Raw genomic sequence first — 15322 nt, forward strand, 5'->3', positions numbered from 1 at the left:
CTGGGTGGAGAGTGGCAAATGTAGATGAATATGCCTTGCCATGGACATGGGTGCTGCTTTCTAACCCCATGCCTTGTGGTTCAAGTTTGAAGAACCTATCTGTTTTTAATCAGATTCTCAATAGCTTGATTTCAGCTTCATACCACAAGTTTGAAAACAATCTTCTACGATAAAAATTCTTGTTGTTGGCAAGCATTTGGATCCAAAGTTTTGTCATCTGCTAAGATTTGATTACAAAAAGTTCAGTCCTTTTCATTTGCGATGTCTTTTACCATTATCCTTTTGTTGACTTTTTGAGACAATGTGTGTCAAGGCCACTCATAATCCATTGTCACTTGGGTTGGTGTTTGGTAAATACAAACAAGAGAAGCAGGCAAGGAAGGTAGAGAGGTGGGTGATACAGGGCCAGAGGGGGGATGAATCATTACCCCTATTGAAATCAGGAGAATCCTTAAGGGAGCATTCACACCAGTCAGAATTGATGCAAGATTGGTTTCCTATCATTTCTGATTTCACTGGCGAAAATTAATGGAAGATTTAAGAAAAATTGTGATAGATATTTGGACTAACCTTTTGAATATCTATAATCTCGAAAACTTTCAGGGTTTTTAAAGTTGTTATGTTCTTATCATTTGTTACTATGATCAAATTATGATTATTATGATCATTATCATCATCATCATCAGTAGTAGTTGTAGTAGCAGTAGCAGCAGCCTGGGAAAGGACAAAACTTTTAGGCCCGTATTCTCAAAAGAGGTTTCAATTTTACCGTGGTACAAAACCATGGACTATGCAGATGTATTTCATTAGCATGCTTACTTTGCCAAAAGCGTGCATTGAATTGGATTGAACTTTGTGTATGCGATGAAATAAGCGTAATTATGTTTAAAAATCTGCAGTGTCCCTGGTTTTGTACCATGATACAATTGAAACCTCTTTTGAGAGTATGGGCCTTTATGTAACCTGCAGCCCGTAAATCTAATGTAGATATTAATATGGTATTAAAAGTCAAATCTGTCACATTGTACTTTTAAACCTCTCAAAGAGCTACAATTCAAGAGCTAAACTGAAAACATTTACCTTAAATTCATGGCCCGATGATACTTTCTAGATTCCCTTAAAATGGTTCGATCATGAAAAGGGTGAGGATAATATATGTCTGTCTGTACTTAATTTTTTTTGTGTGTGAATGAGGGTCAATTTCTTTCAACTGAGAATCACTATTGATCAGGTTGAAGAGCTAGTTCAAGGGCATTGGACAGCATTGTTATCTCTAGATGTGATCCCATGGGGAATCTTTAGAAAAAGAAGGAGGAGTGCAAAGGGAAATGCACCCATCCCATGCCTCTAACTAACTCATCCTAAGGATGGGCCCAGTTTCATCAAGATCTGTTATAATACTAAATGCACAGTGAGAAGTAAAAAGAAAGGTTTTAAGAACATTTTTTTAAATACTCGACAGAGTTCCAATCTGTTCCATATTATGGATCTCTCCCCTCAAGTTTTTGAAACTTTTGGAACCATATTAAGCAAACAAGATGTTGGAGAGCATAGAAATCTAGTGGTATGTTATAATTGATAAAATGAAGATTGTATTGGGAGGTGAGCCATGTATGCAATGAAAGGCGAGCAATAAAATCTTTAAATGTGTTATTGTAAAAAGTTTGCTGGGCCGGTATTCATCTTGATAAGTTTAAATAGAATTCCAAGTATTTTTAGTCAGTTTATTTAACTGATTTTGTTATTCGATTGTATTTTTTGGCTAAGTATTTTGCTTAAATCTAAGTCAGCCCCCTTACCTGGCTTAAGTCTGGCTTGCGTGCAGCTTACAAACATAAGTGTATCCTGCGCACAGGTGAATACATATAGTGCGTTATTCAGCTTAGACTTAAAGGGATGGTCCTGGCTTAAAGGTAAATGGTAAAGATATCAAAATGAGTTCATACAGAATCCAATGAAATGACCACCAAAGTGTCTGTTTGTATGAATAAAACGCATGTGCCAAAGGATTCTGGAAGAAATTGTGTAATTGCTGAGAAATCGGCAAATAAGCACAGGATTCGGGTAGAGCGCCGGGCCCGACGCTCTAAGCAATAATTATACATTGTCCCACGTGCGCTCATCTGTGTTGGGGATCTTCGGTGTGAACATTTTTCAGCGTAGATTTCAAGATTTCACAAAGTTCAGTTAATGTAACTGTACCAGATCTAGATCCTCGATGATATACTGACAATTAAGATTTGTTTTACAGACTTTCTCATGAAATCAGTTTTTACTGCAACTACTGGAATTTCTCTTTAAAATATTTATATCTAAATAAATAGAGTAAAAGTCACAGAGCAAAATGCTGAAATTTTCATCAAAATCGGATAACAAATGACGAAGTTATTGAATTTTTAAGGTTATCAATATTTTGTGCAAACAATTATCTGCACATCGTCATGAATATTCGTTGGGTAAGCAGATGATGTCACTTCACTTCACTTCATTTTTTCTTATGTTGCATGAAATCATAAATGTTTCATTATTTCATATATGTGTAAATGATGTGTCTCCATTATGATGAAATAAGTTGCGGCAATCAATAACTACCAATGCACTTAATCAGTTTTCAGTCCAATTGTTTTAGTTCTTGGTAGAAAATTTTTGAATAAACATGATTTCATGTAATTAATTACAAAAGAACAAGTGGGGATGTGACATCAGTCCACGTAATGAATATTCATAATAACATGCCTAAATTCACTGGAATAATGCAAATCTTTAAAATTCAATAACTTTGTTACTTACTTGTTATCCGATTTTGATTAAATTTTCAGCATTTTGCTTTGTGAATTCTAATCTATCTCTTGAGATATAAATATCTCCAGCCTGGACAACCCCTTTAATGATGTCACAATTAGTTATTGTTGGAGTAAGGATTTTGCATAAATTTTGCTTGATCAGTAAAATACAAGTTACCTGAATTAATGTAATTTTACTTAGCCAGTTAAATGCTAAGTTAAAATATATAAATGCTGAAAAAAGGGTAATTGATATAGCCGGTGTGCTATGAATTGAATAATGACCCTGGAGAGGGATCATTATGACTAAACACTTCTGAGGAGTAAAAAAGAATTGGGTAGGCATGCGCAGAAACAATGATCAAAAGTAAAATTTTCTATTATAATGTGGTTCTATTTTAACTTTGAAGAGTTAGTGATCTTGTGTATTAATTATGAACATGAAATGCTGAAAGAAATGCGTTTGATATCTCAATAATATCTTCAACGTTCATTCGCTTGATTAAAATGTATGTATTGCATACACTTTACTTCCGTTATCAAACTCACTGATCTGCAATATGTGGTGGGTAGGCTTTAAAAAAGGGGAAAACACTGCTATTGAACATTCTTCTATACATTGTAGTTACTGTGTTTTTATTTGCGATAAATGGTCCAATAAACAAATAACTTTAAAATCAATTTATTGGAGTATAAGCTGATCACATTACGAAGTACTTGAAAATTTCATTGGTAGAGCACATATTTTTCATATTCTGTCCCTATTTCTGATAAGGACAGTCCCTATTTTGCGGAAAGAAAATATTTTACACCTAACATGACCGTTTGCCCCTAATTTTGTGAAAGTGTGTCCATTGGGTTGTGCAGAAAATTTAGCCACGCCCCTATTTTTCTAATCCTTTGTCCCTGCTTTAAAGACTTGCAATGTTGGCATGTATGCCAGGACACAGATGCGTTCATTTCAGAACCACGGAAGGAATAGGAAGACCGGTTTACTGATCAATACCTCAGGGTAGTTTTGATGGTGAATCACTCCTTTATAAATCTTATCCCGAGTAAGGATATGTGCAGATATGATCTATCCTCTCGTAGTATTTTTTTAACCCGACGTTTGTGATGTGATGCAAGATGACTTTTGCCGTAGATGCCATTGCACTCACAAATGAATAGTTTGAACTTGGTAAATTCGGTGCATCTTGGTATGCAGTTTCAAATAAGATCACATTCATTATAAAGATCAAATGTAATTTAGTTTTCAAATTTTGCACCAATAGTAATAGTAAAATATACTTTGATTTAATATGAATAGTTAATTCATTCTGTTCAGTATTTTGCTTGATTTCCTGAAAAGCGTAATCCCTCTCCCCTCTTCCTCCCTAAGTACAGTTTTTTCTTGTTCAGTAATCGGTCAGTTTGTTTTTGGCATCCTCTTTTGACTATACTGACTTATCAATAATCTAATTCATTTTCATTGTCAACTTATCTTTCCATCGGTTACAAAAATGATAGCGCAAACTTATTATTAATAACGCCATTATCTATCTCTTCCTCTGTACACATTTATGCCTGTTTATTTCCTTTCTCAGCAGTCTTCAATTTTATTTGGAAATGTTTCGGAGGTAAATCAAATAAGTCTCGCACAAAGTGTGTCATCGAGACTTCGTAAAAAGAAATTGTTCAGGTGGTGTCATAAATTGATAAATGTGATTTAGCGCTTCAACATGAAATTGGTCATCACCTGTAGTGGTTGATTTTCATATGAAGAAAATTAGATGACCTGTGGTCTTCTGTGCGGTTTACTTGTTTTATGTGTACTGTAATTTCCCAGATTTAAGTTTGAGTAACTAGTACCCCTTTCATAAATATATGGATGTGAACTGGGTGTGAGTATTTCTAGTAATGGAGGGGTCAGAAGAGGGTTCAGAACCAGATTAATCAGGATTATTTAGTAATTATATGCAACATTTAAATAGCGCTTCATACAATGTTTCGAAGCATTCACCAGCCCTAGTATGGCGATCCTCTTCAGGCATTTGATAAATGAATTACTTCTTATACCGAATACCCAATAGCTGTACCTGGATGATATGTTGCAAACTATTTGAGTGCTGCTATTAGGACTAGATCGGCACTTGATCTATCTCAAATTCGAAGTCATAAATGGGATTTGTAGACAGTGCATTTTTACTCGCTGGCTTCGCTCACCCGCAAATTTTTATGAATTTCAAGCCCCCTCAAAATTTTGTACTCTATGCCACTGACCTATATCAATATGTATGTTTGATAGGCAATTCTCAAAATATATAGGGGGTGTGTGTCATCATTTGAGCCCCTATCTGGATCCGCCATTGGACTCTTTTTTTCAAAATTTCATGATCACAATTTTTGTTGCCGAGTCCGAACCATTCTGATCCGGACAGAGTCCAGACTATTTGAGGATGAGTTCATGAGAAGGATATCAGATAACCTGTGGTCCGCTTCAGTGGGGTTTTATTGTAAATTGCCCAGATTTGAATTTGAGAATCTAGGTCAGGAAAACCTGAGAATGACCTGTGAATGATACTTCTCAAAACAACAGGTGATTCACTGATGGCTATATGTAATAGCTATAGAGGGATTAGGGGCCCTAAGATGGTGTGCAAGGAGGGGGGCGTTGAGGGGGGCTTCCCTGGTAGGGAGCCCCTTCTTTGATTCTTTCAAAGGGGCATTAAAGTGATTGGTTAACATTGGTTTGACTTTTAAAAAATCTGAGCTAGAAGGTCACACTTGTCACCTGTGTCTGTGAAATGTTACAAAAATGAAGCCCAGAAAAAATTGCATTCGAAAATAATTATTTAGTGCTTCAAAAATTGAAATATAAAGTGACCGGAAACACCATCTTCATTTCATCCCATACACTTATGTGTACTATTTAGGTGTCTATAAGATGCCTATTTACAAAATCGGGGTTTGCCTTGTAGTTTTAGCTTTTCATTCTCAATAATGGTTGTTTTCAGGGTTTATTAGTTCTAATACATGCACTTGTACACATGTTTCATCTTGGTTTGAGAATTTTTTAAATCGGCTGCTCACAAAGTTAAACAATACCTTTTAAGGGTAGTCAAATGTTGTGTGACTTATGTAGTTACTTGAAGATCTCAAATTGATATGGGAGATTTCCTTGTAAAGCTTCAATTAAAGACTTAAATGATAGCACATTTGTAGTTATTCATTTTTCTCCTTCACTATTTGTTACCCCCCAAGGTCCACCACCAATCCAACAATAAGTCACCAGCCAAGGTTCTCTGTAAGATAGTCAAAAATAAAATAATTTGGTTTTCAAAAAGTTAATTTTGAAAAAGAGTTTAGTTCCCTATATTTAAAATTGTAAGTTATATTTTAACAAGATATAAGAAATTTCTTTTACTGCATTTCTGCAGGACTGCTGGGAAGTTTCATTGAGATTTACATTTCACATGCTTAAGGGAACAACAAACTTACAGTTTATTGTAAAAATTGAATAGCAGAAAAAAAAATATTGGTTAAGTTTTGAGGAAAATTCATTAAAGATTGAAACAGTTATTAGAATATTAATTTTTGGATTAGTGACATCATATGTGAGCAGCTTCCCCATATATCGTGTAGTAAGATGTCAATCAAATTTCCTTTTCTAAAAAAATAGTTTTCATTGAACCTTCATAATATAAATGGACATAATTTATTCCAACAAAACATTTAAAACTTTTTTAAGGGTAGAAGAGTGTCGACTCTACACAGCTTTAAGCTCAGCTTCCCATTCTCTCTTTAAACCTACATGTATCTATTAGTATTATGTCTGTAGTTTTATGACAAAGGAATATTGTGTGAACTCAACATAGTAAATTGAAATAATCGACATTAAAAAAACATATTACTCAGGTAGAAAAGGATGAATTGAGCACAACCTTATTTTTAACTACATGTATCTTCTTGTTATATTTCTCTTACAGTTTATTTCTGATAGTGTTCTCTCTTTAGTTTTATGATCGACTGACAAAAAAGTGCATAAACACTATGGCCCGTATTCTGAAGTCAGGTTTAAGTTAAAATCAGGTTTAAAGTTGTGGTTTAAGTATGGACAGCCAAAAGTATCAAATTTTTTATTAAGTTGTACGTTTCTTATGCTTGCTCTTTCCTGATTCATCGATGGTGAAGACAATAATCTATATTATACTCCCAATTTTGAATGATTTGAGAGCCAAATAAGCTGAAATATTTTATCCCTACTGTTAGTGATTTATGTACAAATTGGCTGTCCATACTTAAACCTGATCTTAAGTTAAACCCGACTTCAGAATACGGGTCATTAACAATATCAACTAATTGTCATTAAAGACGTGTTTCTAGGGTAGAAAAGTGTTGAATGAACAAAGCTTTCAGCTCAGCTACCCAATTCCTCACTGTCTTTTTCCTATCTTTTGTTGTGTTCTATCTCCTTTTTTTCACTAGTGACAAAGAAATCGTTTTAAAAAGATATGTGATTTTAATGAACATCATTTAAAACATGTTTGTAGGTAGAAACTGAACACAGCTACTCACCCCTTAGCAGTCTTTGTCCTATCTTTTATAGTGTGTTATTTCTTTGTTTTCATTATTGACAAAGAGATCACTTGAACAGATATATGATTTTAATAAACGTCATCTAAAACATGTTTCTAGGGTAGGAGAAAGTCTTGAAACTGAACACGGCTTTAAGCTCAGCTACCCATCCCTTGGCAGTCTTTGTCCTATCTATTATAGTGTTATCTCTAGGGTGTGCCGCTTGTTCTCGTGGCATCCTCCCCAGTCTAGGGGACAAGCCACAGGCTTCCTTTGGCAAGGCTAAATATAGCAGTACACCTCCAGGCGGCCGTTTCCACATCACATGGGGCATTTCTCCAACACATGAAATACTGTTATTGGACTTCATGTTCTTCTTCGACTATATTCCAGTAGTAGAGGTGGGATGATGATAGAGATTCTCCCAAGTGATGTTGCTCTATTGTTTGAGTGCATCTTAGAAATCAACCGCATTTCTACATGAGGGTCATTGATGGAGTATACAGTTTGAAAAAAAAATAACATGGGGGCTCGGGCTGATTCACCTCCGAAACGGTCTCAAATGCCCTTGAAATCTGAAAAAGAGCCCCTTTTTTTTCTATTTTTTCAATCAATAACATACTCTTTTGCTTAAATGTTTTTCTTGAATATGAAAGCAAGTACTGTATAAGCTGTTACTTTCATGGATTTCGCAAATTGTTGATCGGCCGCGAATTGATACCCCCATTTCACTAGATGGCGATTCCGCTGCGATCGTCAAAAATCGACAAAGCGTGGTATATCGTAGCTTGAACGTGGCTTGATCTTTTCAATCTTCTCCGTCGTACCTCGATCTTTTCTGAAGCGGCAAGGATCGCCACCATCTTCCTGGTCGCCACAAAATTTTGAACATGTTCAAAACTTACGTAGCGAGATCGCGGAGGTGCTAAAGCGCATCATAATCGAGTCAAGAGCGTATTACAAACGACATATTCGTAGCTGTAACGAAGCTCCAACGCACAAAGCATAGTAGAAGCGCATTAAAAGCGGCACCGATCGCCCGTGTTTTTCAGGCCCGTTCCCAAGACAATTCTGCTACGCTGCTTCCGTTTACGAGGCGACTGCCTTGCGCTCGACACGCTTCACACCGTTTCCACCACGACGCTTTCCCTTTGGGTGGCATGTGGCACACGTTCTCAGCCCGCTGCAGGCATTCGCGTTGCGCTTTTGCTGCGCCGCTGATGACTGGCCAGCGATTGAGCAGCGACCGTCTCGCTGCTATGAAACAACGTGCCGATGGTAGCGGATTATCACATTTTCAACAGATTACGAGGCGACACCACGACGTTTTCAAATATACTTCCCAGAAAAAGGACCAAAAAGGGAAGCTGCCCAATCTGTTATGCCGGCGGTCCAAGAGGAAGCGAACAAGAGGTTATGGTGGTGGTAGAGGAGGAGGAGGTATAGTAGGAGGATGAAAATCTAACTGCTGAGCCAGCTTGAAAGAGAGAAAAAAAAGACGCTCGCATGTCTTGATGACGAAATGGGTTACCTCCGCAAAAATATATAAATTGAATATGTTTTAAAAATAGAATGAATTCTAACTACAGTGACAGTAAACAATATTAACATTTTAATGATTCGATCACTGATGTATTGATTGGGAAAGCACACTTTATGGGGATTCTGGCATTGTGCCCCCCCCCCCCCCCCCCCTTATGAGCGCTCTCACATCAGTAGACTACTTCTTGAAAGCAAATTTGAAAGGAATTTACCTAACAATTTTCAGTGACAAACTTTTGTGGAAAAAAATAAACAAAATATTAAACATTTTATGCTCTTTTATAAAATTCTGGATGCATCCCTCATATTAACTATTAGGCTCATCGACATCTTTTGAGTGAAATTTGAATATATATTGTATATTATGACTTAAGTGACAGCCAGGATCGGACCCAGTATCTTTTTGGCCTCCTCCTTCTACTGTCCTCGTATCAGGTCCTCGTATTCAACTTCTAACTGAAGTTGTTGTATAATGCTAAGATGTATAAGTCCAACCAAATTCTGGACATCCATCTTGGTCGGAGGTTGGCAATCGACTGAAAAATGTCTCATGTGCCGCGATCAATATGCCGATTGCTTGAAATCGTTTCAAGAGCCCATCATGAACGTAACACAATCGTTCCATTCGTAGCACCACCGTACCGAGGTCCTAATTAGCGTATGGGCCTCGTTGTACGGTCGCTTTGATCGCAGAAGCAGCGCATCACATCTGCCTCAAATCGTGGCAAGAGAGTGGCAGCGTCGTAATACCAGCGTATTACCATCGCCTTCAGCGCAATCGCCTCGCAAGCTAAAAATAGAATTTGAGGACGATTCTGCTACGCTTTGCGGGATTTAGACAGATCGCCATGGTCGCCATGATCGCCATGCTAGTGAGATGGGGGCCTTAACAACGCGTGGAAATATCAACACATAATAGTAATCAGTGCCTTTGTCCCCGATCAGCAAAGCTTTGTTATTGCAAACATCCTTTGTCACAGTAGTGAAAAAATTGTGATATGGACTTATTAAAAATAAGGTTGAGAAAGTACAGTTACATGTAGTGATTAAAAAATTTAGCAAGGATTTCACTTTTTTTTAATTTCTCAAACAAAACTAGGGCCTAAATTATTTCCTTACATATTTTTATCAATATTATTCACTCACTGTAATATAACAATGTTTTTCCTTGAAATAATTTGATTTTATTGTCATCTTATTGGCTCTATATACATAGAGGCAGCTATTTGCATACTCATAAAATATTCATTAATGTCACATGACCAGAAGTTTTAGAGGTGCTTTGAGGAGCATAGTTTTGCACATTTTTTGCACTTTTTTGCTTCTATGAAATGCTGTGGAAGTGTTTGGTATATCTTTTGATCCCGAATTTACAACAAGATTGAACATAAAAAGCACAGCCAAATTTGTTCGTATGAAGGCCACCGCACACCTTACAACTGGTCCAAGATCCGATTTTGGAACATGTTGCATTTTGCTCATTTTCTGAAATTGTGAATGAAAAGTATATTTTTATTTGAGGTTGAAATTAATTGAAAGAATACTAATATAACACTTTTGGATGATTGGAAGCCTTTATTTTGGAGTAAGGGCCAAATTAGTCTTAAATCATAGCCAATCGTACGATTGCTATGACGTCATTACGACTAGATATGAAATTCACTTTTATTTTAATAAGGGCGATAGCATAGCCACATATTTAAACGTAGGTATTACTGTGATGTTCTAGAATATTGCTCCATGTCTCAATAAAAGCATCAAATTCTACTACGTTTTATTCTAAAATTGGGTCACAGACCATTCGTAAGGTGTGCAGTTGCCTTAACACCCATATTCACTGCTTATCCCTGCATGAATGGAGTGACTTGTAATAAGACTATTAATCAAGCACAAGAGCCTATGACCAGAGACTCACTATGCAATTGAGCCCCTTGCAGGAAACCTCTTCTTAAATATTCTATTACAGAAAACCTCTGCATTTAGAAGTGATATGCATGGCTAATACACTCACATTTCCCCACCGAAAAGTCTGCAGTTCAGATATCTATATCAAATTCCAATTTACATGGGGTCTTCCAACTAGGTACATGTATATTGGTGTACACAAGTGCAACCAGGGTCCCGTCTTATTGATCCAATCAAGCGTAACTCTATGGAAATTTATCAGTGTCATATTTTTTTCTGCAGGAAATTTGCAAAAAGGCCTTTAAGAAAGGAGATCACACCAAATTGTCAAGAAATCAATGAATTCATGGATATACATTCATATCTAGAATTTTTAATAATGTAGTAATCAAGGGATTCAGCTTGACAGGTCAGTGGCCTTTCTGACTTCCTACATCCGCTGCATTTTATTTCCATTTCTTTTATATTTCTACCATTTTTATTTTTCTTATTATTGCTTATACTGTAATTTAAATTCTTTTACTCCTTTGTTGTATACTTGTATATAGGCTAATGTTTGTATGGTTTTTTTTAAAAGGATGTCAAATAAATGAATTGAATTGAATTGAATCTAGAATTTTTAAAAATAAAAATGCATTTTATATGTTGACTTTGCTGGCTTTCCATAGTTGTGATCGATTGGATCAATCACAACTCTTTGTAAGACAAGGCCCAGAAATTTTCTAATCTTTGAAATAAAGAATGAAAGTTGGATTTTTCTGAATCCTTTCAGGTAAACATTTCTGCTGTATACAACCTCCAAAGTGGGATGTGATATGCAAGGCATGTAAACCTTATATTCAAATGTTTCACAAGAAGCTTTGAAGAAAGTATAAAGACTTATTATGATGTTTCTGCCCATGGCAGCTAAACGTTTGGATTTTTACATGGGGGCAATTGATGATATCACTATAAATTCTTTCAGAACTGTGATGATATGAATCAATCAATTTCGGAGGCTGAAATCTCAAACAAGAAGTACAAAAGAAAACACAAATCACACAAATTATGGTCGGTTCAGAGAGCCTAGCATTCAGTGATACTATTTCTACCTCTTTTCAAGCCCTCTCAGTCAGCATCACTGATCAATAACTTTGGCTCAAAAAGAAACAGTTTATGGTACACGCTACATATCCAAAACCAGAAGGAGGTCCATCTTAAAATTATGATTGAGATGAATGATAGATTTAGTTGAATTATTATTACATCCATCATTCTTCAGCATTTACTTTTCAGCATTTCATGTTTACATTTCAAAAGACAATTTTTATGACCCCCAATAAATTATTCAAACTATGGTTTGAATAAAACGTCTTTGAAACTTTGTTGGGGGGTAAACAAAATGTTGATCGAACACAGCCCTAAAGATTTTTCAATAGTGACGCTGCTTCGGGAGGAGTGACGGGGCTTCGTCAAGAGCGCGATGGACAACGAGGGCGTCGTTAAAAAGGGAGAGCTGACATTTAAAGAAGTCAAGTCGCTTCCTGGAGCAGGAAAGGGTCTTGGTTATGACCCTCTGCGGAGATCGAAATCCCAATGGCGAGGGGCTTCTGAACTTTCAGAAAGATCTGATGAGAGGGAAAGAGAGATGCAAAGATAAATAAAGAGAGGGAACTTTTCGCAGTGAGGTATACATACACGTCAGGAGGTGGAGAGAGTGGAAAGATGTTATACAGGAGAGAAGAAAATGAGAGGAAAGGAGAGAGGTAAGAAAGGGGGAAAGGAAAGAGATAGAGATAGAGAAAACAAGAAGTAAAGAGAAATGAAGTAGCAAAAAGGATACATACTTATAAAGTTAGAGTAATAAACACAGCATTTATTATGCGCCATCTATCTACATGAGTAAACTATTCCGAGGCGCAAAGAGTAGATGACTGAGAATGATTTTTTTAATGGATGAGAGAAGAGATGTGGTTAGAATCTATGAGTGCCAATAGATTTCTGTCTGTCTGTCTGTATGTACATGGAATACTTTCTGTTAGATAATTCATAACAAAAAAAAAAGTTTATTCAATATATTATTTAAGAACAAAATTTTAAGATTGATGACAGTATGACCAAAAATACATGTAACATATTCATAAACCAAGAGCAACTCCTGTAAATGTCAAATAGTGTAGATAATTTGGTGAGGAAAGGAGACATTTTGAAGGAAAGAAACAAGAGGAAAAGAACTTAGAGTGATTGACCATAGTTCTAAACACAATAGATCGATCGAAAATGAAAAACATGCAAGGGTTGAACTTTCCGGCACCGCCGCCAAATGTTTTTGAGCATTTCGGAAGATGATGTAATCCTGATCGCGTCAAGACTTCTGTATTTCGAATAAACAAAAGTGCTTGACAGTTCGTGAATTGAGTCGATTTGGTTTTTAATTTCTATTGACAGGTCGAGACATGAGAGTTGGCTTGGCATCAGCGCTTCATAATGTCTTCCCTATGAAAACAAAAAATTTGGGTCATTTCTGTGTACATTGTCTTCATCATTCATCAACCTCTTCCCTTCTCTTTCCTCTCTCTATATCTTTTTCTTTTCAGTCTGTCCATTGCCTCTCCTTTTCCACATTTCTCTTCTCCCTCCTCTCTGTATTCTCCCCCTTGCTCTCCTCTCCCACCCTCCTTATCTTTTCCCTTCTCCTTTTTTCTTTCCTCTCTGTCTATCTCTTTCTCCTCTTTCTTTTTTCTGTCTCTTATCTATCTGTCATTCTCTCTGATTAAATTTAATTTCAAATATTAAAAACAAATGTAGAGTGAAAAGTTGAATCTGAAATCTTATAAAGGATATATAATGGGTAAAGTTCACAATTAGAATTTCCCATATCAAAACTTCTGTTGTTTTCTTTACTTCTATCTTTTATAAAACCACTTGTCGAGAGGGGAGTGTGGTAAAATGTCAAAATTTTTAATGCAACTTTCTGATATACTATTTCTGTTAGTGACTATTAAAGAGCCGTCATTCAGAAAAAAATCACATACATTATCAAGGAAGGGTACTATTCAGATTTAATAGTTCCATTAAAATCCACTCATCCACCATTTTTTGTACAATATCCTTTAAGGCAGCACAAATATTGTCTAATATCAACTCGATCTGATAATAATGAATACTCAATGATTTGAACTCTAGTGTTTGCAATTTTCTTTTAGCAAAGTACAAAATAATTAGTCAGTGAATTGGGAATTAGACTGAATGGGAATTAGACTTATCAAATTGGTAGTGATTTAATTGGGCATTGCAAGAAAGTAAAAATCAATTGCAGATCTGTTATGGGTCCCCAATTAAATCATATGTCTAGCAATCAGTTGCAAATTTGTTCTTGATACCCAATCTGCTTCTTGCAAGAAATATTGTGAAGATATTGCTTCAGCTAAACTTGATCTATCAATTAAAAAAAATGCAGCAGAATCAAATTTGCAGTTTGTTGCAAATATTAGACCAAAGTATTAGACCAAATTCATAGTAGACCAAATGGGTTCTTGCCTGTGTGATATGGAACTATCTGTCAGCTACCTGTAGACCAAGTGAATAAATCATGTGTCTAGCAATCAGTTGCAAATTTGTTGTTGACTGCCAATCTGCTTTTGCAAGAAAGATTGTAAACATTTTGCTTTAGCTAAAAATTGATCTATCATGAAATTGCAACAGAATCAAATTTGCAGTTTGTTGCAAATAATGTCTTAGAATACCCCCAGGGCAGTAAAATTGACAGTAGACCACATGGGTTTTTGCCTGTGTGATATGGGGCTATATTAGAAATAGACCAACTGCTTTTAGACCAAGTGAATATAAACCTGTCAGAAAAAAGCTGGCTGGAGAAACCTGAAGGGGAAACCAGGAAACATGACAAATACCCCTCTCATCGTGTTTCAGGTCAGCGGAAATTAGGTGCAGTGGGCACTTGCAAAGGTTTGCCAGCCGAGCTCTGACGTCGGACCCCAAGCCTGGCCAAACGAGAGAACCTCTCCTGTTGCTCCGATCTCGGGCCAGCCGCTGCCGATGGGTTATGTTTCGATGTGTGCGGCTTCTGCGATCTATGAGGTAATCCCGTGTTTGGATCGTGCGTGCGTTGACATCCAACCTACCCTTTGCTAAGTAAGAGCCATATGTGTATGTCTCTCCCTCTTTCTTGTGATTGCTCATTAGCCGTTGGATCGTACTTTGAAAGCACGTCAGGAAAACAGGTCGTACGTAAGTACCTGCAAGGATCATTAGGCTGAGATTCACATTTTGTTTTTAATAGTGGAAGAACAAAATTAGTGGAACAACCCAAGTAGGTCGATCCGAGAAGGGCCAATGTCTTATCAGATTTCTTTGGTTTTTATGACTGACATCTCGTCTTATCTTGATTGGTGATCAAACCTCCTTCGGTAGCCCTGAAGGAAATCGATGGTTAAGAATTCAGCTACCGTTTTTCATTTTGGACTGTTCTATCTGTGATGTTAGTGGTTGATTAGGATATCTTGGAGGTGCTGGCAGAACAAACGTGTAGTCCAGAA

At 36.5% G+C, this 15322-nt stretch overlaps 1 protein-coding gene across 10 annotated transcripts in view; it reads left to right on the forward strand.

Annotated features, from left to right (window-relative positions):
* LOC121432068 (neurofilament heavy polypeptide-like) overlaps positions 1 to 15322 on the forward strand; it is a 129358-nt gene that overhangs the window by 54709 nt on the left and 59327 nt on the right. The window contains exon 1 of one of the 10 annotated variants that reach the window (XM_041629904.1): positions 14719 to 15014. The exons of the other annotated variants lie outside the window; for them this stretch is intronic. The gene's annotated coding sequence lies outside the window, so the exon portion shown is untranslated. Of the gene's footprint in view, positions 1 to 14718; positions 15015 to 15322 lie in introns of those variants that run through there. 10 annotated transcript variants of the gene reach the window in all.

Source organism: Lytechinus variegatus, chromosome 18, assembly GCF_018143015.1.
Source record: "Lytechinus variegatus isolate NC3 chromosome 18, Lvar_3.0, whole genome shotgun sequence".
In the NCBI taxonomy this organism is placed as follows: Eukaryota; Metazoa; Echinodermata; class Echinoidea; order Temnopleuroida; family Toxopneustidae; genus Lytechinus; species Lytechinus variegatus.